Raw genomic sequence first — 9,708 nt, forward strand, 5'->3', positions numbered from 1 at the left:
CTCATCTTTCTCCCGCGGAGCGGCTGGTAGTTTCGAACCGCTGACCTTAAGGTTCGCAGCCCGATTCGTAACCACTACGCTACCGGAGCTCCTTAGTTTAACATTTATCCAAAGGTGAACTCATAAGAATATAAATGAAAAATAACTTGATTGCAATTATCTTTCATACCTTTTGTTTGGTTTTTTAATTCTTATATCTTTTGGAAAATACCATTGTGTTCAGTGCTATTGTTGAATGTACAGCTAATTGTCAATGTAAAGTGTTGGTATCAGATTTCATGAATGATTTACCAAGATTTACATATGCAGGTTTCTCCCTCTATTTGAAAGTAGAGCGTTCCTATGAAATCTTTCATAATTCAAAATAGTGTCAAGTGAGGAAGCAATTATCTTTAATGATATGGGAAATTTTTTGAGTGTTCCTAGACCCCAAAAATGACCTACAAACATAATAAATAAAATATAATACTTAGTGTAACACTAACATATAGTGTTTGCAGACACACACATTTCAAAGCTATGCTCACAGGCTGCTGAGAAACTGTCTGTAGTTCTCGGAGGAACTCGGAGCACCAGTCTTGCTACTTGAGGTGCACTCTGCCTATTGATGAAAAACAATGAATGCTACATTTGCTTTTCATCATGAAAGTGAAATCCTTTTCATAGTTCTTTTGGCTAGTGAAAATTAGATTCTTGTGTTTGTTGTTGTTAAGTGCCGTTAAGTTGGTTCTAACCCATAGCAACCCTGAACAGGGTTTGCAAGACTGTAAATCTTTACAGGAGCAAAAAGCCTCATCTTTCTCCTCCAGAGCAGCTGGTAGTTTCAAATTGCTGACCTTGCAGTTTGCAGCCTGATTCGTAACCACTACGCTACCAGAGCTCCTTAGATTCTCATGTAGGTCTTTGGTAAAAGCCAAGTGGTGTGAAATGAACTTTCGCAAAGCAGAGGATGCCTGTATAAATATGTAGGTGGTGGTGGTGGTGGTGGTGATGTGCCGTGGAATTGGTTCCAAGAGAGTTTGCATTTTTAATAGGTTCCCAGGTGGTGTTATGTTTCTGTTGTAAGGATCACACTTTGAGAACCACAAGGTTCTCATAACGACCCTAAGTCCTTACTGCTGCCTACTGTGGAGCACGCTGATGTGTTGCTAATTGAAAAAGCAGCTAAGAGAAATAAAACTTACAAATTCTGCCTTATATGGGAGAAGACTGACTTTTCTCTGTCCACAGTGTTTTCATCTGTGGGGTGTGGCTTTCCAGGGTGACATCAAAGGGACCTTCAGGTTGTCATCAACTGGAGTGACCCTTAAAGACCTCTTTCCTTGAGATCCACCTCCTCTCTCCTGTCAGGGTTCTCTTACAGTAAAGTCTGTGTTTTAATTCTGTCAGTTCATTCCAAACACTCATCCATCCACACTTGGTGAAAAGCTATCCAGCTGTCCTCATGGTTGTTGTTAAGTGTCGTTGAGTCAGTTCCAACTCATAGCAACCCTGTATAGGGTTTCCATTGAGCAACTGGTGTGTTTGAACCACTGACCTTGTGGTTCAAACCAACCTTGTGGTCCAGTGCTGTGTGCTCACAGTATGTGGTCAATAACAAACTTCACTTTATTCCTGTGTGATTTTATCAGTGATCTGTAAGGACTATGGATGAGGGGTGGAGGACCACATGTTCAGTGCTTTCAGCAAAGCCCCGTAGCATGGAAGGCTATCTCTAGCTGAAGTTTGATCTTCTGACTCCAAAGATCCATCTTTCCACCCAAACTACTAGATGGAGGGGCCTGTGTTGAAAGAAGCACTTTTCTTCTTAATCCAACCCCACTCTGCACTAGTGGGATGAAGCTGTGCTCTATCAGAAGCCACTGTAGGCCCTGGGCGGTCTCGTGACCTACTTTGTAAGGCAGAGGTGTAGCCCAAAAGAACTATCAACTTGCTTTACTCTGGTTTTACAAAGCCGTTTCCAGACGTTATGCCTCTTAGCCACCCTATGAGACAATCATCCTGACTTTGGAGATACTGAATGAAGACCTAGTAACCTGCTGAAGGTAATAGGGCAGCAAGAACTGGAATTAGAATCTGCCAAACCCCATTTAAAAGGCACATGGCAAGTAGGAACTTTTAAGCTCCCAGATGGGAGATACAATTTAGGGGGGAAATAAAGAAAACTAATTTGCCAGCAAACAAAAATTTAGTAAGACGTTTACATCTTAGTTTTATATAAAATAAAAACCTGTGTGTACAGAGCTTGGGGCAAACCCATGCATATTAGTCATCTGTTGCTGTTGTAACAAATTACCACAAGCTTAGAAGCTAAAATAACACTAGTGTATCATTTTACAGATCTGGAGGTTAAAAGTCCAAAATGGGCTTCACTGGGCTAAAAGCAAGGTGTTGGGAATGCTGGTTTCCCGGGAGGCTCGTTTCCTGTCTTTTCCGGTTAGCTCCTTCCGCCTAGTTCATCACTCTGACATCCGCTTTTACCTTCCCGTCTCCTCCCCTCTGAGGAGCCTTGTGAGTGCTTTGGGTCCACTCAGATCATCCAGGATAATCTCCACATCTCAACATCCTTAAATTCATCACATCTGCAAAATCTCTTTGCCATATAAAAAAACCCCAAACCAGCTGCCATTGGGTTGATTTCCACTCACAGCAATTCTGCATAGGCTGTTAAACTTTACGAGAGCAGGAAACCTCATCTTTCTCCCTCAAGGAGCTGATGGATTTCAACTTCCAACCTGTGGTTAGCAGTCCAGTGTTTTTCCTAAAGCACCTTCAGGACCCTTTGCCATATGAGGCAGTTTATTCACAGTTTCCAGGGATTCAGACTTGGGGACATCTTTTTAAGAAAAACCTGTAGTGGGTTACATGTTGGGCTGCTAACTGCAAAATCAGCAGTTTGAATCTACCAGCCGCATCAGTTGCTCCAGGGGAGAAAGAGGAGTCTTTCTATTCCTGTAAAGATTTATAGCCTTGAAGACCCTATGCAAGGTCACTATGAGTCAGAACTGCAGGCACTTAGAGGTAGCAGTATTGAGTCAATTCTGACTCTTAATGAACCTACGGGTAGAACTGCCCCATGGGGTTTCTAATGCGGTAATCTCTCAAGGTCAGCAGTTTGAAACTACCAGCTGTTCCATCAGAAAAAGATGAGGCTTTCTGCTCCTGTAAAGATTTACAGCCTCTGAAACTCTATACAGGGTCGTTATGAGTTGGAACCAACTCCACGGCACATAACCACCACCACCACCACCAATCTTTATGGAAACAGATTGCCACCACTTTCTCCTGCAGAGCAGTTGGTTTATTTGAACCATGGGCATTTTGGTTAGCCCAGTACTAACAGAGTTTCTTGTGGACATCTTTGTTGAACCATTATTCTGCTCACCACACCATTGTTGTTGTTGTTGTCAGGTGCCATCGAGTCGGAACCGACTCATAGCGACCCCATGCACAGCAGAACGAAACAATGTCCGATCCTGGGCCAACCTCACTACCGCTGCCACACCCGAGTCCATCAATGATGCCACCTGGCTGATCCATCTCATTGGGGGTCTTCCTCTTTTTCTCTGACCCTCCACCCTACCCAGCATGACATCCTTCTCCAGCGATTGTTTCCTCCGGACAATATGTCCAAAGTAGGAGAGACGAAGTTTAGCCATCCTGGCCTCCAAGGAGCACTCTGGCTGCACTTCTTCCAAAACAGATCTATTGGTTCTTTTGGCAGTCCATGGCACTTTCAGTATTCTCCTCCAACACCACAACTCAAAGGCATCAATTCTTCTATGATCCTCCTTATTCACTGTCCAGCTTTCGCATCCATATGAGGCTATTGAAAACACAATGGCCTGGGTCAGGCGCACCCTAGTCCTCAAGCTGACATCTCTACTCTTCAACACCACACCATAGGATTTTAGAAATATTCCTAAAACCTCATGTGTTGCTTAAATTATTCCCTCACGTTTACTCTTGGCAACGATAGAGAACAATTTCTCTCTTTGTTGTTGTTAAGGTCAGTTCTGACTCATAGCAACCCCATATAGGGTTCCTGAGGTGGAAGCAGAAAGCCTCAGCTGATAGGCTTGAACTACTGACCTTGTGGTTTACAGTCCAGTGCTGATCCTTCAGAGCCACCACACTCCTTAGTGTCTTTCTTAGATGCCAGTAAAGTGCATTGTTCCTTCCAGCCTCTCAAGTTCAAATCCTAGAAATGCCCCCTTTACACTCTTCGTGTTGCTAAGGAGTAATGCATTTCCAGGAGTTGTGATGTGGCATTGTGGATTAATGCAATGGACCGCAAGGTCGGTTTGGAGCACAAGGTTGATTTGAACTGCAAGGTCAATGGCTCAAATTCACCATTGGCTCCTTGGAAACCCTTTACAGGGTCGCTCTGGGTTAGAGCTGACTTAAAGGCACTTAATAACAATGGCTTTCTAGTAATAAAACATTAAAGTTAGGATATTATCCCTAAATGGTTTACAACATAGAAGATGCTTAAAAATAAAACACAGCAGAGGATTGTGCATAGTAAATACAACTGTTTTGTTGTTTTCTGTACTTTGTATGTTTAAAATATATCATAATTAACATTTCAAAATAATAAGAGATTTTATATGCCAAAAATGTAGTGAATCGTAATATTGATAAGATTTCAATAAGTTTGGGGAAACAGTAGGAATCTTTTTTTTTCTTCTTCTTCCCCAAAGTCAATAATATCAGGAATGTATGGCAGTGGTATGCTGTGGAATCAGTTCCGACTCATGATGACCCTGTGTGTGGTGTCCGAGGCTGCAAATTTTCATGTGAGCAGAAAGCCTCATCTTTCTCCCACAGAATGGCTGGTAGTTTCGAACTACTGACCTTGAGGTTAACAGCCTGGCTCATAACCACTACACTACTGGAGCTCCTTACAGAAATGTATAAATGCACACTTACTAAGTTCTGTAGCCCAAAGAAAGGCACAACCACAAAGAGGCTTAGTATAACAGTAAGAGTCAGCAAGTATTGCTTGATTACTGTGTTGCACATACTAACTAAGGAAGCTACATGTTGTTGTTGTTAAGTCTTGTCAAGTTCATTCCAACTCATAGCAAACCTGTATCGAGTTTCTGAGGAGTGGTTGGTGGGTTTGAAATGTTAACCTTGCAGTTCAAACCAACCTGGAGGTCCAGTGCTTATCCTACAGCGCCATGCCAGGACTCCAAGGGAGCTGCGTGGAGAGTCCTTCTGGAAAGTTCTATTTCTAACCAAGATTTGACTGAGATCAGTAGTTACATCCCAGTGATAAAGGAATGAGGTTAGAAACACCCAAACCTACTACCATGCGGTCGATTCCCACTCAGAGCAACCCTCTAGGACTAAGTAGAACTGCTCCTTAGGATTTTTAAGGCTGTTAGTCTTTACGGAAGCAGACTGCTTCATGTTTATCTTGTAGTGAGGCTGATGGGTTTGAACCGATGACCTTTCAGTTAGCAATCCAACACTTAACCACTGTGCCTTCAGGGTTCCTTGCTGGAAACACAGGACCTGTTAAATGCGCTGATTAGATCTACTGTCACGATACCAACCACAAACACAAGGTACCACAAAGTAAAGGGAATTTAGTGACGGTTGAAGTTTGATTTCAGTCCCTCCCAAGTCTCACTGTAAACACCATTTCTGTACTGGAGGTGTCTTCGATAGCAATTTGGCTGACACAGGTATGTTCAGATAAGAAATGCTGACTGCAACGTTGTTTCAGCTGATAGCTCTGGATTCTGGAAAAGCAGAGCTGGGCAACCTCTGCCCTGCAATAATAAAAGTAGCTCTTTGGAATACACACCTTTCAGAAAATAAAAACTTTCATGAGTCTCAGATTTCAGCCTGAATGAACATAGGCGTTTCATTTTCCATAACCGAGTTCTGACGGTGATCCTTGTGACAATAAGAGCTAAGCTCTCGAATGTTTTGATCTCTTTTCTGCAACCCTGTTTTCAGGAATACCTCATTTTATTATAAGGATATTGCATTCTTCATAAATGCAAGGTTTGTGGCAACCAACAATCCTGTATCGAGCAAGTCGGTCAGCACCATTTTCCCAACAGTCCGGGCATGCTTTGTGTCTCTGTGTGACATTTTGGTCATTCTCACAAAATTTCAAACATTCTCATAATGCTATTGCCCATTTAACAGACTACTGTATAATGTCAACATAACTTGTAACCGCACTGAGAAACCCTACAGTGAATTGATTGGAAGCAAACCTGTAATATCTCTGAGGTATGCATGTATATTTGAAGTAAGCAGAAACTTTGCCATCATTACTTAACAAACACAGGTGCTACACAGGCAAGATGAAGTCTTTGCCTCTGTTGTTGTTGTTGTTAAGTGCCGTCAAGTTGGTTCCAACTCATAATGACCCTGTATAGGGTTTCCAAGCAAGGAGCAGCTGGTGAGTTTGAACCAACAACCTTGGAATTTAAATGAACCTGTGGTCCAGTGCTTATCCTAGTGCACCATACCAGGACTCCTGTGTGTGGTATAGTGAATTATTTAATGTCTTTTCTAGCTATGGTCTTTATAAACTCCCACCAAATGACTCGTTTCTATAGGTCTGGGTGAGAGGAGGTAAGGAAAGCTGCTGATGGGTTTCTATGATTCACTTGTCAGTGATTGTCAACAGGACTGTGGTTGTAAACATTTGCAGATGGAATGAGGGAATTGGTCAATGTTACCATCCTGCTGGGTTTTAAATGAGCCATCTCAGAAGCAGAAGTGGGGAATCTCCTTACCTTCAAAGAAGATCCCAGACTGGAGTGTGTCCTTTGGACCCTAAGATCCTGCTCAGTCAGCCTCCAGGACACAGGGACAGAAAGCTATGACGTTGGAGTGGCAGAACAGCAGCAACAGAACCAAGAACCCGAGCCTCAGAGCCTCAGACAGCAGTGGGCTTCTGAGCCCTTGGAGCAAGTAAAGTTGAATGACTTTGTGCAGCAGGCTTGCTTACAGAGTCAGGTGCCTCCCGGCACTTAGTTAGAAGAGTTAGGTTAGCTGCCCCGCAGAGCTAAAACCGAGTGCCTTCCTCCTGAGGCTGAGGATGTGTGTGCGGTGGGCACTGACCAGCAGCCCTAACAGAGCTTTGTAACACTGACCAGGCAGAGGGAGGCTGTTCTGACTGGAACAAGTGTTCCCAGAACATTTCTGACTCTGAATCGTAACCTGTTGAATTCCTTACTAAAGCCACACCTGTCAGTATGGTGGCAGTTCTGTGTCCCAGTACAAAGAATTATTTAACCCAGTAGAATGCTGTGTGAGAGTGTCCAGTTTTTTGCACGCTACAACTAAAATTCTGAGAAATAATGAGAAAAGGATTGTTATCAATGAAGCTCCGAGCGATGACTGTTTGGGTTGGATTTCCAATTCTCCTTCCCATCATGAGATTCACTGTCCGTCTATTTGTGGGTCTCACCACACTTGTGAGACAAGGATTATCTGTTAGGATTATCTGTTCAAGCTTTACTATCTGAGCTCTAAGGAGCTCTGGTTACAAATTGGGCTGCTAACCTCAAGGTCAGCAGTTCAAAATTACCAACTGTTCCATAAGAGAAAGATGAGGCTTTCTGCTCCCATAAAGATGTACAGCCTCAGAAACCCTATGCAGGGTTGTTGTGAGTCGGAACCGACTCCACAGCACATAACCACCAAGTAGTTACCCTCAAGAAGGTGAAACACCACCACAGTGAAATGGATTTTGAGTAACACTAACAACCTGGCTTGTGTACAACTTTAAAAACAAAACAAAAGTTTGTTTGGCTGGCTGGTGCCTTTCATGCCTAGTCCAGCAGTGAACCGTGATGGCATATTGAGTCTGCAGCTTGCATCATTCATGGACCCAACAAATAAAAGCCAAATGCACCACGGTTGAGTCGATTCCCACTCAGAGTCCATATACAACTGAGTTGGGCCCCAAGGCTGTAGATCTTTACAGAGGCGACAGGTGGGTTCAAACCACCGACCAGGAGAGCTTATTTACAAAAAAAGAGTTCCAGGGTGGTGCAATTAAACTCTGTTATGCTATTAACGGAAAGACTGGCTACATACCCACCCAAAGGTACCAGAAAAGGAAGGTCTGGTGCTCCCCTTCTGAAAGGTCATGGGCATGAGAACCCGATGAGAGTGCAGTTCTGCTTTGACACTCATGGGGTAAGCAGGAATTGGAGTCCACATACGTATATTTGCAAACAAGCTAAAAAGGGGTGTGGTGGGAGCTGTCATGAGAGTGCAGGTACCTTGGGGTCAGCATTTCCCATGATCACCTGTCATCTGTGGATGGGGGACAAGCACAGTGACCAGCATCTGGGAGAAGACAGCCAGGTGGATTGGGGGCTGCTGTTCAGAGGAGCAGTAACGATTCCTGCGGTGACCTCGCAGAGAAGGAGTCCAGGAAATGAATGACTACCCTTTTTTCTTTGCCTCTGTTTTCCTCACAGAGCCCACCATTGGCCAAACCCAATGGAAGCCAAAGGACATGGGGCCACTGAGGAAATCATACAGGGTAACTCCATGGGTCAGAGGAGGCTAGGGAACCTGAAGGGAGTGGCAGAGCCAGAGCTCAAGCCCAATGGTCGAACTTGATGATGCACATGGCATTCTTTGGAACACTTATTCATTCAACAAACACCTTGTTTTCACTCTGGGAAGAGCACTGGTAGGGATTGAAATGTGCTCCCCCTCCCCAAATGTGGCAGCTTGGCAGCTTGGCATGAGCGGCAGTATCGCGTAATCATCCTATGTGTTGTAAGTCCTCCCCTCTATGATGCTAATGAAGACAACTGGTGTGGTGCTGTAGGATCAGCATTGGACTGTGAACTGCAAGGTCAGCAGTTCAAAACCACCAGCTGCTCCTCAGAAACCCTATACTGGGTCATTGTGATTCGGAATCAACTCAATAACACTTAACAACAACACACGATGTTAATAATGAGGCAGTTGTGTTGCTGAGGCAGGGTGCAGTCTACAGAATTAACGTAGGTCGCAAGTCAATCACTTTTGAGAGAAATAGTAGTAACAATTGTTGTTGTTGTTAAGTACCGTGGAGTCGGTTCCGACTCATAGTGACCCTGCACAGGGTTTCCAAGGCTGTAAATCTTTACAGGAGCAGAAAGCCTCATCTTTGTCCCGTGGAATGGCTGGTAGTTTCGAACTGCTGACCTTGAGGTTAGCAGCCCAATTCATAACCACTATGCTACCAGAACTCCTTAGTAGTAACAGTAGCTAAGTGTTATTGAATCAGTTCCAACTCATGGCGACCCTATATAGGGTTTCTGAGGAGTGGATGGTGGATTTGAACTGCTCACCTTGTGGTGAGCAGTCCAGTGCTACTCTGCAGTGCCACACCAGAACTTTAGAGACATAAGAGGACTTAAACAAGTGAGCAGAGATCAGAGAGACCTCCTACCAGCAAGAAGAAGAAGCAAGAGCAGAGGCAGGGTCCCTTAGACCCAGGGGAAGATCGATGACAAGGATCTTCTGCCAGAGCTGAAACTGAGAGAAGGCCTTCCCCTGGAACTGGTGTCCTGAGTTGTGTGAGAACCAATTTGCTTGTTAAACCCAGCGGTTACAGAAGCATTAGAGAAGTAAGCCAAGGCCCAAGCTGGGGGTTCTGAGATGGCAGCATCGCACACTCAGTGGACCCTGTGCTGCGGTTTCACGTGTGAAACCTACCAGATGAGT

The sequence above is a fragment of the Chrysochloris asiatica genome, unplaced genomic scaffold, assembly GCF_000296735.1.
Source record: "Chrysochloris asiatica unplaced genomic scaffold, ChrAsi1.0 scaffold00005, whole genome shotgun sequence".
Lineage (NCBI taxonomy): Eukaryota > Metazoa > Chordata > Mammalia > Afrosoricida > Chrysochloridae > Chrysochloris > Chrysochloris asiatica.